Source organism: Rhyacophila brunnea, unplaced genomic scaffold (genome assembly GCF_057557595.1).
Source record: "Rhyacophila brunnea isolate RB1 unplaced genomic scaffold, BYU_Rbru_1.0 scaffold_20, whole genome shotgun sequence".
NCBI lineage: Eukaryota > Metazoa > Arthropoda > Insecta > Trichoptera > Rhyacophilidae > Rhyacophila > Rhyacophila brunnea.
In genome coordinates this window covers 27890444-27913969 of record NW_028232860.1, presented here as the reverse complement: position 1 = coordinate 27913969, position 23526 = coordinate 27890444, and the positions used below count along the sequence as shown (strand labels likewise).

General features: G+C 33.2%; 1 protein-coding gene across 1 annotated transcript in view; it reads right to left on the bottom strand.

Annotated features, from left to right (window-relative positions):
• The window catches only part of LOC147071479 (putative phospholipase B-like 2), a 157346-nt gene extending 140427 nt beyond the window's left edge, over nucleotides 1–16919 (bottom strand). The window contains exon 1 of the mRNA XM_085948377.1: nucleotides 16700–16919. The gene's annotated coding sequence lies outside the window, so the exon portion shown is untranslated. The remainder of the gene's footprint in view (nucleotides 1–16699) is intronic.
• Nucleotides 16920–23526: the final 6607 nt, after the last annotated feature.

The following is a 23526-nucleotide window of genomic DNA, read 5'->3' as shown; positions in this document are numbered from 1 at the left end:
ATACACATTTATAATAAAATGTGGCGCATCGTTAACCTCGTCCAGTCGAGTAAACCCCGTTTCACACGCAGCGAATTTTATTGCCGTGATCAAAATCTACGCGATTATTTCCCGCAAAGCGGTTGCATAGTAGCTTTAACATAAAAATTGCACCTACTTATAACAAACTTTTGAATCATTAAGCATTTTATATAAATATAATATATGATGTGATTGTATTTCTCATATATTTTTTACGGTTAATCTGAGTCTACCAAGGTGTTATTATTATTATTTACGTATTTCGACACATTCTAAATTTCCTAATCGTTATTACCGTATTATATGTGTAGCAATCATACCACTCAGCATTATATGGGTGACACACTTTAATTTGTATATTTTATTGTCAAAACAAAAAAATTAACGAAAATCATTGTCAACATATCCTCAATCATAACTAGGTCAGTACATCTAATCTATACACAAGACTGCTTTCGGCCGCTACGGGAGCTATCTAAGGTAGGATTTTATTAAAGTATTGGCACTTATTGTAAAAATTACAATAAGTTAGTTGTAATTGTTACAATAATTGCCATGTTTTTACAGCACCTCTTTTGCCCGTGGTAAATTTTAGAGCGAGATAGACAGTTTGACTGTTTAGACGATTAACTAATTGTAATTGTTACAATAAGTGCTAAACTTCGATAAAAAAAACCTACCCTAGATAGCTGCCGTAGCGGCTGAAAGTAGTCTTGACTATATATATGATGCGCAGTAGGGTCTGTTATGATTTGTTAATCGCGACAATATCTCTTGTAATATATATCCTGCATTTGTATAAATAAGAAGGAGAATCCGGACTCATAAGGAAAATATTCGGAAGAGGGTTTTTCTTAACTGTTTTCTCTCGAAAGACTTGTTTGAAAAGCGAAGGTAAATGTAAATTCAACAGCTCAATACTTAGCTAGATTACATGCGGGAAAGGGCATTAATGTATTTACAAGACCCAACCCTAGAAATAATAGTCAGGAAACCGAGGTCTGCCTCTCAGACCTCACAAGGTTTCAGTTAGAAGAAAGGTAGGGAAAAAAAAAAATCCTCAATCACTCATCGAATCCGTCACGCGACGCACTACTATCGTCATGAGTCTTTCACTCGACATAGTAAACTGTCATTCCATTCGAATCAAGTCTCTCAGTTCATATCTAATACCGCGTTGTCGCATGGCGACTATTGTCGTTCAACAGTGTGTTGAATGACAATATTATTCAACAGCAACATTGATACGACAGTGACAACCACATTTCGACAAAATAGCTCATTTTATAAGTTGAATCAAACGAAGTTGAGGTCCCTTGTACATTTATTAGTCGTTCAACATTCGAGTCAAGTGATTGCCTAGGGCCTAGGCAAGTAACCAAGGTGATAACAATTCGCTGCAACACGTCAAACTTGTTTGTTTCACCTGACGCGATCTTGATTACGACTATCGGTTTACGTGAGAACATTACTTTAGATTAATTGTTCAACATTCAATATTCAACAGATAGTTGAACAACAAAAATCACCACGCAAAAACGCTGCATAATTGGACAATAATAGACTTTTATAATGAATAATTTTAGTATAAGTAATTTATAAACATTATGACCATGCTTATAGGGATTGCAATACCGAATGAATGTATAAATACCAGTATTTCGGTATTTCTTATTGAATATGGTATTAATACCGGTATTCTGCAAAACATATTATAGAAAAAAAGAAGTAGATACTTATCAATAAATATAACTATATTAATATATTAAGACATTATTTTATAACATCATAAAATACCTACCTATTATAAATTATTACCTTTATAAATATGTATAGAATTATAGATCATATAATATTTTAGAACCGCCAATTTTTACAAATCTACGGATACAGGCAAATCTCCCTCAAATTTAACGTTTCTTGGATATACTACCAACGTTGGATCAATAGTAAAGTTATAGAATAATTGGAAATATTTGCAACGAATGTTTTCTTTTTTGAAATATGTACAACTCATAGCGATAAGTCTATTAGTATTAGGAGGATTTTTTAAAAAAAAATCCTCCTAATGTTTTTGTTTTTGTTTTTTTGTTTTTGCACCATACAACGTACATAGTAATTCATTTTCAAAAACCTTTATGCTTTCTTAATACCAAAAATACCGGTATATTGGATTTTTGAAACCGGTATTTCGGTATCGATAAATAATCGAATACCGGTTTTGAAATGCCGGTATTGCAATCCCTACATGCTCCAGAGCGCCGCGATTCACACTTGGAAAAACTCTGTATTATAGGCTTTTACTACAGTAGATAAAGAAAATTCATTAGGTACGACAATTTTTACGTTGGTAACATTGAGAAGTATGGTATGTATTTCTTTTTAATATCAACAATTCTGTAGCTATTTTTTTCTAACGGTGCAAACCGATGTGGGTTGAATTGCTTAGTAGTGAATTTCCGGTTGGTACAAAGTTACGTAAAGCATATTCTTCGATTTGAATAAATTCTAATTTAATTTTAAAAACACGTGAAAAAACCATCTATTAAAAAATATTGCCAGCGTTCATGATATAAAACGATGAATTATTCAGCTGTCAGAAATTTCTCGGTTTTGAAAACATTTTTTATTTATCGCATCATAAGCTGTTTTCCATAATTCGTGCTCCCGTATATTTCGTGATACCTATTTATATAGGACAATAGTTTTTTTTATTCACGATTCACACAACTTTAACGCTGTAAAGTTCATAGAACAACGTTAAAAGAAAGATCTTCACAATAACGGGAATACGTGGTTCATATTAAGAAAATTGTGTATCTACTCTATGCCATTAGATATAACATTCATTTTCCTTTTAAATCCTGTTTTCAGTTCAAATTTTCGAACGATGAATTTTAAAATCTATAAAATATATAATGGAAAATATTCCTTATGATTGTAATATATAATAATCATCATCATCAGCCTAAATCTATTCACTGCTGGATGAAGGCCTCTTCAAGCTGCTTCCACTTCTCTCGGTCCTGTGCATTGCGCTGCCACGTACTTAACTTTATCATTTCATCGATCCAGCGGCCTCTAGGTCTACCTTGTGCACGTTTTCTACCTCTTGGATACCACTGGATGACTAAATTTGTCCAACGATTGTCTCTTCTTCGAGCTATGTGTCCAGCCCATCTCCATTTGAGGCTTTTAATGAACTATATTACATCGCAAACCCTTATCTGCTTCCGTATCCACTCATTCGTCTTTTTGTCCTTTCGCGTTATGCCCAGCATGCACCTCTCCATACCACGTTGAACAACAAGTGTCTATAGATGGATGTTTATTCGATGAAATTTTTCGCAGAGTAAAGCTAGGCTGGAGTGCTTTTGGCCGCCTGAATAATGTCTTCAAAAGTGACTTTCCACTGTGCCTAAAGCGCAAAGTGTTCAACCAGTGTGTGCTTCCCGTAATCACATAAATGGGTGTGAAACATGGACCCTAAGTAAAAGAGAGATCCAGAAACTTAGAGTAGTTTAAAATATATATTATAAAATATTCCTTATGATTGTAATATATAATACTATTATACAACAATTATTACTGCTTGACTTTCGCATTTATTAATACTCATGATTTCATAAAATACTCCTGAAATAATACTTATTCATGAAATAAGCATGATTTCATAAAATATCTGCTGTCAATTTGTGCGTAAATAACCAAATAAAAAAAGTAATGTAGTAACAAACAATTTTATTTCTACGAACAAAAATGGCTGTACCGAGTAAGAAACAAAAATTTGGTGGAGCTAGTAGTAGTAATTCTGGCAGACAGTTTCAAAATTCGTGGACCGAAATGTATGGCGTAATTGAAAAAAGTGATAAAGCTATCCTTGTGATCTGTGAAAAATTGAATTCTTAAAAACTATATTTTCCCCATGAAATATATGCCCCTCGGCACGTCAGTCGACCGAAAAATAATATTTGGCAAATTTTGGCACGCGTACGTAAAAAGGTTTGCCAACCCTGCACTTATGGCCCCCATAAGGGGGGGGCTGACAGGGCTCTAGCCTAGGGGCCCGGGTTCAGGGGGGCCCGGCGTGGCGCGTCGACCACATAATTGAGATAAACACACATCTTAAATATGCCCTAATATATTATGCGATATTTTACTTCGAAGTTATTACCATTTTAAAATATAAGTATGGTTGTGCGATGCAATTTTTGGTTATTGTGTGTTGATACTCGACAACTCCATAATTAGATGTGTTAAAAATCGCTAAAAATACACTGAATTTTTATTGAACTCGAACACCATTTAGAAAACGCCACTGTGGAGCGTAAGTGTACGTCCTGAGTGGCAGCGTTCGGCGCAGTGTTGAGCGTTTTGCGCAACTCAAACGTATGAGGCGTCTATTTCCAATACCCGCCAAATCCACACGCAAGCAATTTTGGCAAATGGACTTTTTCTGTATAAGGAAATTACATGCTTCAATTTAACAAATAAAAATGCACGTATGTTAAAAAGTATGATTCATTAGGATTAAACAATAAATTGCCGAAATATTTTCGTTTTATAGTATAAAAAATGCAAAACCCGTTTGGAGGTAGCGGAGTTTGATTGTTATCACAGGATTTGGCGGAGTTAGTAAGTAATCACTGTTGGATTTGGCGTCGTTCGATGGTAATAAATTAACATTTGTTTCAGCATGATACAGGGTTACCAGAAATAATTTTGCAAATGCAAGTTTTAGTTTTAAATATTTTTATTGAATAAAATTGATTCCATAATAAAAATAATGACATCAAATAATAAAAACTATAGAGTAGAGTTATAGCTACAGGGGTTCTCAACTGGGAAACAAGGAAATTGTTACCGCCTTTTTTAAAATGTATACAAAATAACAGTTAATTCGAATAAAACAGGTTTTCACAAAAATAAAAAAAGAATATTATACTAATTAGATTCCTTATCATTTTTCATTGCGCACACGAATGTGTCCGCTGCCGCATTTGCGCGCGCGATCAATCGCGAGAAATCTCTGCTATAGACAATACTAGCATGCAGGTAGAATATTTAGTAGGTAGGTTTATAATATGTATTAATTTATAGGTGCATATTATTTTAAAATCGTTCATTATTTAAAAAAAAAAAAAAAATGCAATATTGTAGGTACTTAGTAGGTCATTTTCAAACAGATAGTTAGGTACATTAATTATACGCCATTTTATTTTAAACTTTAAGCTACTTGATGTTTACATATTTACAGGTTTATTGTTTAAAACTTTTTATCTGCATAGGTTCTACAAATAGGTATTTGTCTAAAGTAAAAATTGCGTAGGTATATTCTTTCATTACGTAATTAATTTGATATGCCGTCACCAATAATAAAAAATACCTAGGTACCTGCATATTACGTTTTGTAGATTTTCGTATAAATTTTAAATAAAAACGAATTTGAAATAAAGATAACTACCATTAAAAATACTGTTTGACTGTGTTACACATTAAAATGATCAACAAAACATAATAAAAATGTCAAGCAGGCAGTCGCAATAAACAATGGGTTTCTTTATCACCAACCAATTATTAACAATCAATATTGCTGTCAACTTGACCCTACAGAAGTAGCAGAATATTCGCGCCGTAAATGTGTATTGTTTCTTACTTTTAAAGCTTACAAAAAAACGTAATACAATCACCTAAATAAAAAAACACAGCATTTAACAATATAACATAAGTAAAAAAAATTACACAAAATAATTGTCGCGTGTGCTAAAATTAGGACCTCTTAAATGTTTATGTTCACCAACATCGTTTCTTAAATATTTTATAAATGAAACTAACTTTATGTAAGAAACAAAACCATTTAACATAGTTACGGGAGAGTATTTTTTCACGGAAGCATTTCGTTTCAATCATACATTTTATTACTCTATTGGAAAAAAATCCTTTGTTTTGATTCACATTTACACGGTGTTATTTTAATACGTTCGTTTTAGTCGACGGGACCAACATTTATTTTGATTGGGGATAAATTCTTATAGGAATTTGTTATACCTATTCAAATTTGAAATACTTTTTATGGCAAACGTGCGTCACGAGCATTAGCATCTGAATACTTCTATATTATAAGACAGTGTTTGCATGTTATTTTATTATGTCCTTTGTAATTTACAATTTATTTTTGTAAAATTAAAAGCTACTTAAATATAAGTTACACGATAAAACCAAAAACACCAGGTACCTACATAATAATTGACTGAAAAATAGGCACTGTCTACAATTATTATATTATTATGTAGGTAAATAGTGTGTAAATAACATTTTTCACTGGCTTGTGGATTTTCTACAAGTAATATTTATATTTAAAAAAAAAAATGACCTAATAATTATTAGTAGGTACCTAGGTATACACAAAAGAAACTCAAGATAGTTATGTGTAAAAATCTTTTGGGGAAATGCGTTTATATTAATATTGTTTTCCGCCAGTGAGATGAATGATGATTGATGGAACTTAAAATAATTAATTATTTGTTTGTTTATGTCATTTCATCCGAAACACTTCATCCGAAGGCATTGAATTATTCTCGGGGGCCAAATGACTGATACAATGTAAACCCATCAATAAACGTTTTTATTCACTAGTCTTTCGATAATTAAGTACTTATAATTCATTTTACAAAGATGTTGCATTCTTGAAAACTACCATGTATATATTGGCACACTGTACCTATATAGATCTGTATTTGAATAATCATGATAGTATAAATTAATAATTTAACACAAAACAATATTTCAACACAATTTGTTAAACACCCAGTCGTTCTCAAAATTAGAGGGAAATATTAAGAACTTCATTTACCTTTCATTGCGTTGTATTTCTTTTTTCCATAAACATCGTTACTGGATATGCTTCCGTCCTTTATTTAGAGAACTTTTTTGCACATTTTTTAATAATTCCGACATTATAACTTGGTAAAAACACGGACGAAATGGACACGATATTCACTGTTTGAGAGCTAGACCGCCATCTTGCGTTACCGTGCAATGCAGAGTGCTCATTGGCTGATGAAGGATTTGGCGGATATGGGAACGATTTGCCGTCTGGAGATGGCGGATATATGAAATAACTTGAAACTTTAGAGTCGTTTTTCCTAGGGATATAACGTATTTAGGAACAAAATAAATACACAGGCCGCACTGATTCTTATTTATAGACACGAAACAACCAAAACATGATTTTTTCGTGATTGTGGATTTAGCGGGTATTGGAAATAGACGCCTCGTATAACCGTGTATGAAAATGTTCGTAGACAATGTCTTTTTTTGGTTATACATTTATACGGTTATATGTTTGAGTTGCGCAAAACGCTCAACGCTGCGCCGAACGCTGGCACTGAGGCCTCACACTAAAACTGCCCTTAACCTTCGTGATAGGTAGGGGGGGCACCAAAAATCCTGGCCTGGGGGTCCACTTCAGGATGTGAGGCCATGCCTGAACTAGTACATATAAGTACTTAGTATTATGATATCGAGATATTTAGTCAAAAATACTATTTGTGTTATATTATGTTAAAGATTGACAGACAAAAATCACTGATGTATCATTCAGATTTCAAATAATGCAAGATTGACAATTTTTATGCTTAGACTGCAAAGCAACGAAAAAAAAAACTAAAAAACTGTATACCGGTGTTCATTGGGAATATGCTCTGAAAAGCTTTTTTTGTCCTCAAAAAATAGGAGGGCGATTCGAATAGTATGCAAAAATCGCGCCGAGTCGACCGATTGAAGAGAGTTTTACTGGAAAACGTGGCATACAATGTGTATCTAGGGTTACTAAAATATTATAGGTATAATTTAGTTACAACAATTATTTTTGATTAACATAAATTATTATAAATCTTATAATAACTATTAAAAGTCAAAATACCAGCTGTTTTTCAGTCAACAGAAATATAAATAAAACGGGTTTCAAGTTATAAATATTAACATTTTTATAAAAATCGATGTTTTTTAAAATAAATATAAAATAATTACAAGATAAAAATATTTTTTTATTGTACATGATAGAAATACTGAATAAATAATATATAATACAGAATTGTCATTTTGACATTTCATATTGATTTTCATAGTAACGCACGTATACATTAATAATTTAGTTGCTAGGACCCACTTAGCAATCAATAATAGTGAGTACTAGATTTTTTTCCGAAACATACAAAACAGAATTAACTGAAAATGAATTCAATTCTGCTTAAAGATGGGCAAAAGTATTAAAAAGAATGCATTCTCGGCGTGTTCTGATATATTCTAAAAGTTTCAAATGTCTAGTTAGTCGGGAAGTTAGTTAAAAATCTTGGACAAACAAGAAAACATGTGTGCTGCACAAGAAAAAATCTGTACCGGAAAAACAAGAATTTTTTTTTTTTGACCATGTCCGATCCTAATAGGATCATATGGGCCTCCACAGAGTAGAGGTTTGTATTAACAGATTTTGTTTTTTTACGAGAAATGGATGTCAGCCACTTGCTCAACCTATTAGGTCCATACCCTGACTCACAAGAATACGAGCTAATAAAAACGTGGTAAAATATTAAAACTATGAATCCCGTGGTGGTATTTGGCCTCCTCCACAACCGCTCTCCACTCACTCCGATCTCTCGCCACACTTCTCTTCCTCCTTCACTTCTTACCGGGTCTTCCTATATGAAGCCAGTCCACTTCTACAGCGTCAGCCCATTTCCTTCTTGGACGGCCTCTGGGTCTCTTCCGTTGGGGTAGCCACTTCGTCATGATCCTTGGCGCTCTAACTTCAGGCATTCTCTCCACATGTCCCGCCCATCGTAGTCTTTGGGACTTACAGTATCTTATGATTGTTTGCTGTTCAATCAGCTCTTCCAACTCGTGGTTCATTTTTATTCTGTAGTTCCCATTTTCCAACGTGGGTCCAAAGATTTTGCGGAGTATTTTGCGCTCGAAGACAGCTAACTTGTTTTCCTCGTTTTGAGTTAAGCATTAAGTTTCACAGCCATAAGTGACCACTGGCCTTATAGTTGTTTTATAAATTAGAAGTTTACTTCTTCGGCCTAGAATTTTCGACCCCACCAGTCGCTTGCAGGCATGCCAGCATTTATTCCCGGAGATAAGGCGGATTTTTATCTCCTCTGCTGTCTTATTTTGGGTATTTAGGCTGGATCCGAGATACGTGAACTTGTCCACCCCTTCATATGCATGCTGTCCTATGTCTATATTCTGCAGCGGTACCTGATCGCGTGTGCTGACCATATACTTAGTTTTTGACTGGTTTATTTGCAGCCCAGCGTTTTCTGCTCAGGAAGCGTTTTCTGCTTCTAAAATCTCTTAGGCAAAAAAAAAAACTAAATTTTAATAATAAATATGACCATAAAATATATGTTATAATAAGATGGGATCCTTTGACAAATTCACATTTAAAACATTTTTTTACAATAAAATTGTAATCTTATCTTTGAGTTAAAATAAAAAAAAATACTTTTTAATGTTTTCATATAGGTACCTATCATACATATTTATTAATTAATACAGTTCAAATTGTAAATTATCAAAAAAATGTCTCAAATTGCAAGCTTCGTATTTTTCCGCTAGGTGTCTCTGATAGGTAGAGGTATCGCCTTAACCGAGGCTGTCCCGTAAAGACAGTTCACTCTGCTATGCAATAATTATTTTATTTACGGTAAATTACAGCAAAGTGGAATAAAAAATCGGGAATCTATTCGAGAATGCCTAGCGAATCTATGACTCTTCGTTATATATTTAAATTTTAGCCATGGATAGGTAGATACGTCGAACGGTGACTTTTGGAACGAGGCAGGCTGTGGAGAAAAGAGAAAAAGAACACACTCATCAGGTATATTTACGGGAAATAAGAATATAATACGATATTACTACTGATGAATAGGTACACACTAAATCGACGAAATTTCAATAAACTCACTGGCGACATAAAATTAAGGTATGAGTTTAAATTAGGTAATTTGTATTTTCTTAAATAATATGTATATACTTACATCGAAAATCATTACATTAATCAAGTTTTTTTTATTTTTAAAAACAATCTATATTTATTTATATGTGGTTCGCTGCCATAGATTTTTAGAAAAAATATTTTAATGATATATTATTATACGCAAAGATTTTAGGCTTACGCATTAGCGCCTACCGTTTTGTATAGACTGGTCCAGATATCCTGAGGTCACGTGATATAATGTTAAAGCCAGATGTCGCGCTGTTGCATATATTTTTTAAAAACCTTTCTTTATAATAAAATCCTACTTTTCTACATATACGACAGATGTCGTTGAGAAATAAAATTATTTTCATAAAATATTGTGATTATATATGTACGTCAATATGCAATTAAAAAAAGGTAGGCTTTAAATAATCGCCTAGCATGTAGTCTTCGCTACTGATAGGTATTTAGAAGAGGTTCATTGAAGGTTTTACAAAATTTTGAACATTAACAAAATTTAAAAAGTCATCATTGTATCAACCCTGGATTTTCCAGGGCCGCGCATGTAAAGCGAATGTGTAACAGAGGGAAACGCTAAAACGGGGCAATCGTTTCTCCACACTATAAAAGAAGTACGTGCACTGCAAATATTTTGCAGTACGAGGTGCGCCAATGATGTTGCGAATCAAATTCGTCGCAAAATTCTGAGAAAAAAAATCGCATGATTTGCTCCGAATGAATATGATAGATACATCGTCAGTAGATTAAGTTAGTACATGTAAAATGATACATACCTATTTATATTATTATTATTTAAGCATAGTTTTATGTTGAAACAACCTGCTTCCATCTGGAGAAATCCTGCGTTGAATTTGATGCTTAAGAAGAGGTAATTTTTATTTAAATTCAATGTGGAAGGTCAGGCGTGCAGGCAAGTGGGAGGGTTCAGGTGTGAAATTATTTATGTAAATGAAATATTACTTCTTATTATTCTTCGTCAGGACTAGGTGTTGCAATACTAAATGATAATGTCAATACCGGTTTTTCGATATTTCTCATTGAATACCGGTATTAATACCGGTATTCGTTAAAACATTAAAAAATACAGAAGTACTACTACGTACATCTACAGATATCGTCGGTGTTTTGTAAAAAGGGCGAATCAACCATTTTGGGCGAAATCGAGATTTTAATGAAAATACAATATGTACCCCACTAGCTTTGTTGTCTAAAAACGGCGAATTTTTATCTCCACAAGAAAGTACTTAAAAACTATAATCGACTAAAATTAAATTAATTACAATTACGAAATAAAAAGCAAATGTGACATATTAGGCCTTTTACCATATTATATAATAACATCTATTATAATGACAGTAATCTTTCTAAGCTTTATTATAAACTTGTTAGATATTTATAATCATCTACAGGTAAAAAACAAATAAATGTCAAAAGTTAAAAATCCTCCTCCTGTAAAGTAGCATTTTGGTTAATTCGCCCTTTTTACAAAACAACGACGATATTATGTTAACATTTAAAAATATCTATTGTTCATAATATTATAGAACTCGTGATTTCTAAAAATAATTTGAATATATTGATGATTTTAATTAAAGCCCTCAAAAATGCTAGTTCATCAAGTGCAAATAAGTGCGGCTGTAGGAAAAGCTTCTTAAGTTGAACGCTTGTACAGTCATAAATAATAATAGAATAATTGAAAATTTGTCATTTGTTTACTATTTCGAATCGCGACAATTATATAATTAATATTATATTTTGTTTTTCATTATTTCACATCTGTTGCATTTGCATTTTAGCAGCACATAAGTTATAATTCATTTTCAAAAACGTAATTTAGTGTGCTTTCAATACTGAAAATTCCGGTATTTTGGAATTTTAAAACCGGTATTTCGGTATTGATAGATACTGGAATACCGGTTTTCAAATATCGGTATTGCAATCCCTAGTTAAGACCTCATGACTAATAATTGTGACCCGGATGAGTTGGCTGTCGAACAGACCTGTGGCAATTTGAAGACGCATGCCATTCACGAATTCGTGCATCTGAGGCATCGAATGTTTGTTTCAATATTTCGATGTGGCATGTATTAAATACAAGTCGGCGCGGACGACACTAACGGACACTTTTGATCCTAATAATTATGACCATTAAAACCACGCGCATATCTGGATGTCAGATGTTTATCGTTAGATTCAAAGTGTGGAGCGTCTGAGTATGAGGAATTTATCTGGATAAGTACGGTACTCCATGGTTAACGCAACGAGAAGCAATCACTTCTTCATTGCTAACTTTAAAGATAATTCTTTGTCTTCACTTCCTCTCCAGGCCGATTAGAATAATGTTCTACTACGTATAGCTTACCTTCGATATTGGGCAAGGGGATACTGAAGATACATCCTTCCTGCCATAATGTAGTCGAAGTATTGTAGTTTTCCGGTTCTTTCCTATGAAAACTTTATATGCAGTGACGTCACGTAGGGGTAGGCAGGTCATGCGTTGCATAAGGATGGCACATTATAAAGGGTGGCAAATGAAGGAACGAATACAAAATGTTTAAAAATATCGAAGCATACAAAAACCTGATATATAGGTATATTGTATTGTAATACAGATTGTAATGACGATTTACCATATTGGAAAAATTTTCACAGGGGTGCCTCCAAACCTGTTACCGCCCGAGACCTCAACATATCTAAAACCACCACTCTTTGAGAGTAGGTATCGTGAAAATCCTCTAATTATCAGTAGATGGTGCGTGTCAATTTAAAGATTTTTTAGTGTATTAATTGTCCGTTTAAGATAGCCATACTTAAATAAATAATAAAATAGGTAAGGACCACAGAACAGATAATAAATAGAATACCGATAGGCTATGTTCAATACGCCGCATGTTGATGCAGGGTTTTTGAATGTGTGAGTGTCCTACGAAAATGTAGCACGCATTATGCACGTGCAATAGTGTGTTTAATACACCAACATTAAATGAGCGTAAATGCATAAACCGAGAGCAGTTTTCAGTATTCGACGTAAAACGTATTCTTGACACGTGTGTAAGTTTAACCCAGATTCTTCCTCACTCGAGTCGGTTACCTGCTATCGCCTTACCCGTTAGGTATTTCAGTTCCCATTATTTCTGAGTTCCATGGTAAGGACAGAAAATTTTAAACGTAAAATAAAAGTGGACGGCGTTCTAATTCAGCGTAAAGACAGTACTTTGCCTAGGGACGTCACTGGATCTCTGCTACGCAACCAAAAATCACTGCTGACTTAATTCGAGAGATTGTTTAGTATCATACTACTTAATGCATTTCTACAGGACTGACTCTCTATCAGCTTTCAGTTTGTCAGCAAGTGACGTGACACTTTCCACTGTATTCACGGCGCCCGGACGGCCACCGATGACTTAGTGGTGTACGTGACCACGTGACCTAATGCACGCTTTCACAATAGGCGGTTTTAAATAGACAACTTAGGCATAAATCCCATCAAAGCGGCGCTCGGTGCGCTCACTACGAAGTAGGCCCCCTCCCACCCGCGCATTACCCTTCACCTATGTAATAAGGGGCACAAGAAGCACAAAATAATTATTATTATCAGCGTCTCTCATAACAAAGCAATAAAAATATTATTAAATTTATCAGGGCTTGTAATTAATATTCACGATGACATCATTCTACCAGCGAAATATCGGACACGCAATAACTAAACAATGATTTCACTGTTATTAAATAATGCCTTCTTGCCCGTCTATCAACGACGCTTCTAGAAGCGTGATTTTGCTTGCCGTGTTCAATGAATGGACTTCGTTGTATTTTCGGTAATTCGTGCCGCTGAGAAGCCACACAACGGTGAATCATGGGGTGGGCGGGCACAATGCGTCGTTAAATCCAGTGTGCGCTGGCGTATTTGATTATGTTGTATTTTCAATGATTTACGCGCCACTTGTGAAATTTTGCGCGAGTGCCCCACTCGCTGCGTTAAGTGGATTTTACGCCTTATACTCAACCACAAACAGAGCTTATGACGGAAAAAACCGTGCATAAACCGTATAGTGTAAAAAGAGTGTCAACTTGTTGCCGATTCGGATTTTTACCGTACGGTTAAAACCGTATAGTGTGAAAGGGTAACAATGGACTATATTACGTGATTCAAATTATAGTAAGATACACTAATAAATATAGGGTATGTTTATTTTTATTTAATCCAGAGTAAAGAATACTTCTTAATAATTAATTTAGTTTCGCAATCAAGCGGCCGCCGTCTGATAAGAATCCGAAACAAATTGTTAAACATATCTCATTTGGCACTTTTCCTTGAGCAAAAACAAGAAACAAATTAACGACCGCTTTTTTCTCTGTGTGCTTTTATTTCGCAAAGGGGATTTCCCGAATCGAAAAAAGCGATTCCTTTGACCTGCGGCTATGTTTGATTTATTGTTCCCAAGACGGGGATTTCCGGGGCAACCCAATTCTGGGAATGCTTTGAACGCTGTACATAGGTCAATAGCAAATCCGTCGATTTTATATCGTGTGCACGAGGCAGGGTTAGCAAAATGTAAGTGTGTTACAAAACAACACTCCTTATTCATTGGCTTACTAATGGATATAACATATTTTGAACGATCAAAGGGCCCTTGTATCGGCAAGGGTGGGGCTGACAGGGCTCTAGAATAAGTGCCCGGCTTGGCAGGTCAGCTAGCTAAGTGTTATGAACAGAAAGCAAAAACGACTTTATAATAATAAATATTGATTCATGTTTTGTCTTTCCAACTATTATAAGGCACATTATCCTCTCTTGTATCATCATTTACTTACACTGAATTATTGTATCATTAATTTTGTAGTGCAGCAATTAAATTTCATAACAAAATAAAAGTAATAACATTTTTCTCTCAATTAAATGATAATTTATAATTTCGTAACATTAGATACCTATTCGGAAATAGTTTTAGTAAAAAATAGTAAAAAAAAGGCTTATCGATCAAGCAGCCTCTTAGATGGTTAAGGGGCAATAATTATATTATGATCACGTTACGTAAAGTCACATGCTGGTACGGCAAGAAATTTAGTTTTTGGTTTCGTCATTCCGCAAAATACTTTGAATTAATTATCACTATCTCTATAAATTCAATGATGGAGTGTGCCAACTCTAATGTATTACTATTTTGAATTATTATTCGTGCTAATTTCAATTAGCTTTAACAGATTCTACGTATGTGCACGTAAAAACTAATTGTGATATTGCATCCATAGATAATATTTTGAACAGAATCCGACCTGCGGACCATAATTTAATAGAAAACCCATGGAGAAAACCACTAAAAATAAAGAACACGTGATTTTGACACGAATCGAAAATCTGTGAAATGAATGAAAACCAGACAAACATGAAAAAAATTATATATTTTTGTACTTAGGTGTTATGGACATACTTCAAATGTTGATGAAAAGTCAGCGGTTGAAATGGAAAACTTTACGAACCGGAGCGTTCAATAATTTTCCGCAACTATGGTTCAATTTCTTTATTATATTATACCTACCTACAATGAGTGGCTAATAACAGTCTTTAAACCTCTGAAATTCATATCTACTGAAGATTGGGTCAGCTTGTGACTGTCTGTCATATGCTAAAAAATCTATTTTTTACTAAATATATCATTAAATATATTATATAAATATATGATTATCTTCTTGTATTATTTTTTATCTGCATCCCATAAGAAGCAGATGGTCTGTCTTCCCAAAAGTGGACTATATTCTAGTCGTGATACTGAATTGTGAATTACGAAATGGTAGTACTAGTTATTGATTATCTTCGAATAAAATGCAATAACCTGTTTGCAGTGAATATAGATGTTTGATTGCATATTTCATTCAAATTATTATTATTTATGTTAATATGTAATTTCAATCATAGTTTTCTACAAACGGTTTACCATAATATTGCTTTCAAAGTATAAGCAAACAAGAATTACCATCAAAGTTTACAGTTTCGTGTCACTGCTTCTATCGTTTAATTGATTAATACTAATAATAACATAAAAAAATATTCACAGATCTTAAGATATTGATTGGAAATGTAAAATAAATATTTTCGTTTTAATTCACGAATTTAAAAAAAATCCAAGAATCGGAGCATTCATCTCAAAGATATTACGAACTGGAACTGCGTTCCGGTATGTCCTGGTTCATTTCGAGTGCTGTCAAAAGGCAAATAATTCGATAGGTACCACTAACAGATATTTCAATTTTATTATTAGTATTATGTAGGTTACAATAAGTATGATGTTACAACTTATTGACAACCCTGATGTGTCAAATAACATGTCGCCTCGATATTAACCTTGACACAGCGAATGAAGTGTTATATTTTCCTTAAAGAAAATAATAAATTACGCCTCCCCGATTGGAAGATTTCTTTGAGCGTAAAGCGTTAGGCCAAATAATTCTGAATCAATGTAGCGTTGATATATCGTTGTTCCAGCTGTAAGTTATTCCTAAGTGTGACTTATTACTTTTGAGTATGTCTAGTCTGATTTTTTTTCGACCATGCCCAATCCTAATAAGATCATACAGTAGAACCTCGATTATCGGGACTAATTGGGGATGAAGATAGTCCGGATAATGAAAAATCCGGATAATAGAAAAAAAACATAATTGACAGGGAAAGACAAAGTGTAGCTGTCAGTATATTATTGATAATTATATATATTTTTAATGTATCAAATTATTCGACCGCAATAATAAATTCTCAGCGACTCATATACCAGTAAACAACTTATTACCTGTGTCAGCAGATTGATTGGAGATATTAAATATGGTATCGCAATGGAAAATTAGTCTAATATCCATTCCCATAGTATCAAAATATTATATTATGACTGTAATAATATAAATAAAATTCACAGCTACTCGTATTTAAAACGCTGACTCGTTCAGTATAATTATGTACTAGAATATAATGTTTAAGTATTACTTTCGACTGTATAAATTACGAATACTGATTTATCAAAATGTCACTCGAATCTAAGTACCTGGCTCGTAACTATCTCAGTACATAATATGTACTGTCATTGTATTTATACTATCGTACCCACCATTACGCTACAAATAAAACTCACTCCTACATACATCTTCGACTTCTTCATCGTCATCCTCAATACCATAACCCACACATCGAACACCACATAAGTATATTCAGTATGAATAATTTTTATTTGTCTAGATTTACATATAGGTACATACACATATTATGTATAATAAATTATTTTTTATTAAAAAAATCAATTATCGATTTTTGCTTAAAGCTCTTCTTTTAGAAGCTGCCAAATCGCGAATAGTCTTAAGATATATGTTGTCCTGGATTTTCAATCTTCTTGGTTCTCAAGCCATTTCATTTCCTGATTTTTTCATAACTTTCCGCTCTGAGCTTCCTTCTTCTGACAATAAACAATTAGTAAACTTCACAATAGTTTCATTTTGGTTTTTTTTTAAATATCCGAGATAGTTGAAATTCCGACAACATATTTATTAGATTGATAATGTCCCGAGTCACCGCGTTTCAAAGCATCGATTATATTCAATTTGTCTTTTAATAATAATACGACACGTTTTCTTTTTGATGACAATGATGACATATCGGTAATATTGAAAATAAATATTTAAATCGTGACCGATAATTTTCAAGAAATAAACGTCTAATGACTCTTATGCGTATTGAATAGGGAAGACTACTGACCTAATTTTACACATGCACATGATGCATGAGCATGACTCATATTTTACACCAGGGGCCTTATGTTAGAACTTGCGAGTTGTAGTCGCTCGGTCGACATGACGTCATATGACATCATTGTGACGTACTACCGGAGTGATAATAGCATTCGAGAAAATAACGCTACTAAAATAGTGGCGTTATCCATTGTCCCCATACACAAATAGGTGTTTCAGCATAATAATATCTATGGTGAGCCGTGTGCGTTGGACGGCATGCCTCGAGCGTGTATTGGCTGACGTCACAATTACGTCATGTCGTCGGCTGACTTCATATCACTAGTTAGAACATAGGGCTGCAGATGTCATTGGAACAAATACGCCAAACAACGAACAAAAAAATGTTATGCAATTATCATAGTTTTTTTAAATTTATTTTGAACAATCCGGATAATCGAGGTCCGGATAATCGAGGTTCTACTCTAATAATATAGACCTCCACAGAGTGGAGGTTAGTTAACAGATTTTTTCTTTTTACAAAAAATGGATGTTAATCACTTGCTCAACCTATCAGGTTCATACTCTGACTCAACACACAAATTGAAAAACAACATGTGTGTTTTCCAGTCCCAGGATTCGAATCTGGGAACCATGACGTTATAGGCCGACGCTCAAGCTGCTCGGCCATCCTGGGTGAGTAATTTGTTAATGATAACTAATATAATATCCAAGTTAAAAATTTTATATTAAAGAGACAAATATCTGACCGTATGGTTATATTTAAAACTGTAAATTCAATTTCAGACTGCCGCAAACTGTTGAGGATCCAGCGTCAGGCAGTTAAAAAATGTGATCCTTTTCATGTTAACTTTATAAATACCAACTTCTCTATCCATTCTCCAATACCAAGGATTAATTCTCTTTTGAATAGTTCCTCTATTGATCTTCGTTCGGACACTCAAACACTGCATTAACGGCCCACGTGCTCGTCGTAGGTCAAAATTGAGTTTTTATCGTATTTTCAAACCATGATCCTGGATACTCCTTAAACGTTGTAGATAATCTATTTATATAATTTTGAAGCCTTATTATCCTATATATTTATTTTAAGCATTTAATGACTGCATAAAGTACTTTTTTTACATAAAATAGTATTCTTTTAAACCTCTCGCTCTAATGTTTTAGAATAAAGTCATATTTCGGTACATAACTGTGCAGTGGTGTTAAAATTTTTTATATTTATTAATTTTTAAACACATTTATAAAACCATTAGTATAATTTATTACGAGATAATTTTTGTAAAATATTCACGATAAAAAATTATATTGATAATCTCTGTGATCCCAAATTTTACAAGAATTAGGCATTTTATTATTAAAAAAATCGGCAAGATTTACACATTTGAAGATGATTCTAAAGATACTTATTATAAGCTATGTCTTTGACCATTCAAGTGTGATAAACATCTTATGAATAATGATTGCTTTATAATAATTATTGACCTAACAATAAGGTAGTGTTTTTTTGAAATACGCCATTTCTTTTGTCATTCCTCAGTGGTTAAGCTACAACATACGGCCGTAGCCATACATTAAAAAACTATAATTGAAGTAGGGAGTAAAATGATATTAACGCGCGTGTTTGAACATGTACCGTTTAAAAAAAATAAAAAAAATTCGGTTAAGTACATGTTCAAACACGCGCGTTAACATAATTTTACTCCTTACTTTAATTATAGTTTGTCAATTTATGGCTACGGCCGTATGTTGCAGCTTAACCACTGGGGAATGCCAAAAGAAATGGCGTATTTAAAAAAAACACTACCTTATTCTTAGGTCAATAATTATTATAAAGCAATCTTTATTCATAAGATGTTTATCACACTTAAATGGTCAAAAACATAGCTTATAATAAGTATCTTTAGAATCATCTTCAAATGTGTTAATCTTGCCGATTTTTTGAATAATAAAATGCCTAATTCTTGTCAAATTTGGGATCACAGAGATTATCAATATAATTTTTTATCGTGAATATCTTACAAAAATTATCTCGTAATAAATTATACTAATGATTTTATAAATGCGTTTAAAAATTAATAAATGTAAAAAATCGTAACACCACTGCACAGTTATGTACCAAAATATGACTATATTCTAAAACATTAGAGCGAGAGGTTTAAAAGAATACTATTTTATGTACCAAAAATACTTTATGCAGTCATCAAATGTTAAAAATAACTATAAAGGATAATAAGGCTTCAAAATTATATAAATAGATTATCTACAACGTTTAAGGAGTGTCCAGGATCATGGTTTGAAAATACAATAAAAACTCAATTTTGACCTTCGACGAGCATGTCCCCCCTTAAAATAAATATTTTGAATCGTCTACCTGATCAAATTGTTTTTATAATTTGATTTAGTGTTTTATTGTAAGTATTGTAGGAATTGTTCTTTTTATAATTAAAATTTTACGATAAGTTGTATTTTGGTATATATTGTATTTTACCTGACTGTAATATGCAATTACTATTATGTTGGGTCGTCTGTTTTACTGTGTTATATTTAATATATTTTTGTGGGGTCATGGTGTTGTGGATGAAGAAGTCGAGATTTGGTGGTTGCTCCTATGGATGGAGGAGCGAGTTTTATTTGCAGCTTAAACAGTCGGTACAAGAGTATGTTACAGTCGTTATGTTACAATACTTAGGATACTATTCCATTCCGAGGTCCGATTCTCAGTAGAATGAGATGTTGTGCAGAGCGATACAGAGACTGAGATGCTAACAAACCGGGAAATGTATTCGAGTGACATGTCTAATGAATTATGATCCGCTATTTATTGACGTACTCACAATCAAAATAATATATTGAAAAGAATATTTCGGAAATTATTATTAATACTTGAGTCAGCTACTATATGCAGTTTGCGTCATCATCGATATAGCTGACTATGTGGAAAAATGGATATCGCGGAAATTATAATTGCAGTAAGCTATTTACTGACTTTGCCATAATTGGACACTACTGGAAATGGATGTTAAAGAATTTATAATTGCAGTAATGTATTTAATATCGTCGATCAATATTGCTGACACGGATTGACTTGTTTATCCACATATAATTTCTTTCAATAGGAGCATGCGCCGTTTATAAATAAATACATACAAAATATCTATATTAGAAAGTTTATGAATGACTATCTTTTGGCACTTGACTCCTAGGCTATCCCCGGAGTAGATGGGCGGATAACGTCAAAAGAAATGCAGGCAGACTAGGTGTGAACGACTGGAAAGGGAGATATCGAGATGGAGAACACTGTAGAATGGTTGTGCAATCGATTATGGATTTGAATGGTCTGCAGCGCCAGCATACGTGCCTAAGTATTTCTTATTAATATTAATTACCTATACAATTTTGTTAGGCATATTTTGTGTCCTTATCCATTCGTAAGTATGTTTTACCGTATCTGTACTTTTACGCTTCTTTCAAATTATACGGTTTTGACCGTACGGTAAAACATTGAACGGCGAAATTCATTTAGTGACGTGAAAAAAAGCATGGTCCTTTTCACATTACACGGCGACGGCCACCTATGACTCAGTGGTCCACGTGACCTAATGCACTCTTTCACAGTTAGACGGTTTAAAATCGAGAATACTCAACCACTAACTGAGATTGTGACGGGAGAAACCGCGCATAAACCGTATAGTGTGAAAAAGCGTGAACTTGTTGCCGATTCGGATTTTTGCGAATCCATGTTTTTCCGTACGGTTAAAACCGTATAATGAGAACTAAGCGTTAGGTACTGTGTATTACCTACAGCGTAACGGTCAAGCACTACCAGTTATGCCATAATACTGTCTGAATAAATAAATAACAAAATGTAACATCTGACCGAGCTATCCAGACGAAATTAAACTATTTATTATTAATAATAACATTTTCCAATTTAAAAGCAATTGCTTTCGAGTCTTACCTGCGACGAGTATTGTCAACCCCGAGTTATGGTTGGCACTCCGAATGTGATGGAGGTACAGCGTCTCGAGGGTTTCCCCAGGGGGCTGGTCACGAACAATGGTTACCAACATTCATCAATGTCCCACATGGCTTGAACATTTTTTTCCCGCCCTGAATAATTTATAGCGTGTTGTTATTTTTATTGATACCGGCGAATTCAATTTGCAGTTGCTATTATCCAAAGCACATCTTCTAACAAGCATATGAATACATTACACTTACTTATAGGAATGGGTAATTAGGGATTGCAATACCGTATGAAAATGTCAATACCGGTTTTTCGGTATTTCTTATTGAATACCGGTATTTCTTAAACATTAAAATAAGAGGTAGGTATCAATAAAAAAATAGCTATTAAAATCTTTTAAAAATATTATTTTATAGCAAAAACCTACACACCTACATTTATTATGTTGACATTTAAAAATATGCATTGATTATAATTGTAGAACTAGTGATTTTTTACAAATAATTTGAATATATTGATAATTTTACAAAAGCCCTCAAAAGTTCATCAAGTGCAAATAAGTCCGGCTTGCAGGAAAAGCTTCTTAAATTCAACGCTTGTACAGTCATCAATAATTATAGAATAATTGAACATTTGTCACGGATGTTTGCTATTTCGAAATAATATTATGATAATTCATCGCGACAATTACTAATATAAATATATTTGATGAAACTTGTTTGTTTTATTATTTTTTCACCTCTGTTGGATTCACTCAATATATTTGCATTTTAGCAGCACATAACTTATAATTCATTTTCAAAAACGTAAACGAGTGTGCTTTCTTAATACTGAAAATTCCGGTATTTTGGATTTTTAAAACCGGTATTTCGGTAATGATAAATACAGGAATACCGGTTTTGAAATACCGGTATTGCAATCCCTTTTTGTAATAGAAGAGTCAAGGACTGAGCAAATAAACATGTATCATTCACGAAGGTGAATCAATCGATTTCAAAACTAAATTTGCAATACATTGTGAAGTGTACATAAATATTTTCAACATTCTGTAAATGAGACCTTGATCCTAAATAATCCATTATTATGTATTATCTCAAGAGAAAATATTGAAATTTCTATGTGTACCAATGTTTTAACTAGATTATAATAATTACAAGATAAAAAGAACTTTTTATATACCTACCACTATTTGCACACTTTTTCATTCATACTTATTTTGTTTTCTTTAGATTATAAATACATATTACATATTGTTGGTAATTTTTTTAAATTTGTCAAGCCCTGCCTAACCAAACCACAATAGATAAAAAATATTATTCTATCTATAAAATATCCAAAGTTATGTCTGATTTAATTGCATAATTTTAGATATTTTATAGATGGACGAGTATTTTTTAGCTATTATCTATTATGACTTCGTTTTCCCAGGGTTCAATTGAATTTTAAAAACCAACAAAACCTTCTGTAAATTGTAGTCTTATTTCAATGAAAACACATATGTATGAGTGACAAAGTTTAGCGAGCACTATTTATGGCGTATTTTAATAGCCTACCTCCACCCTTCGCCACTGGACTGTATAATAATTACGAAATGTGTCTGTCTTCAAATCTTACGTCTGGAAAACATCACAATACGCTGTTTATCAATGTGTCTTTGAGTCAGAGCAAGCCATAAAAAATACGTTAGTATTATGACTTAAAATTTTTTGCTATAGAATATTTTATATAACAATGTCATGGACTAATTAAAAAACGGCGGCTCGCGGTCTGGAAAAACTAAATAACTGGAAAATTGATT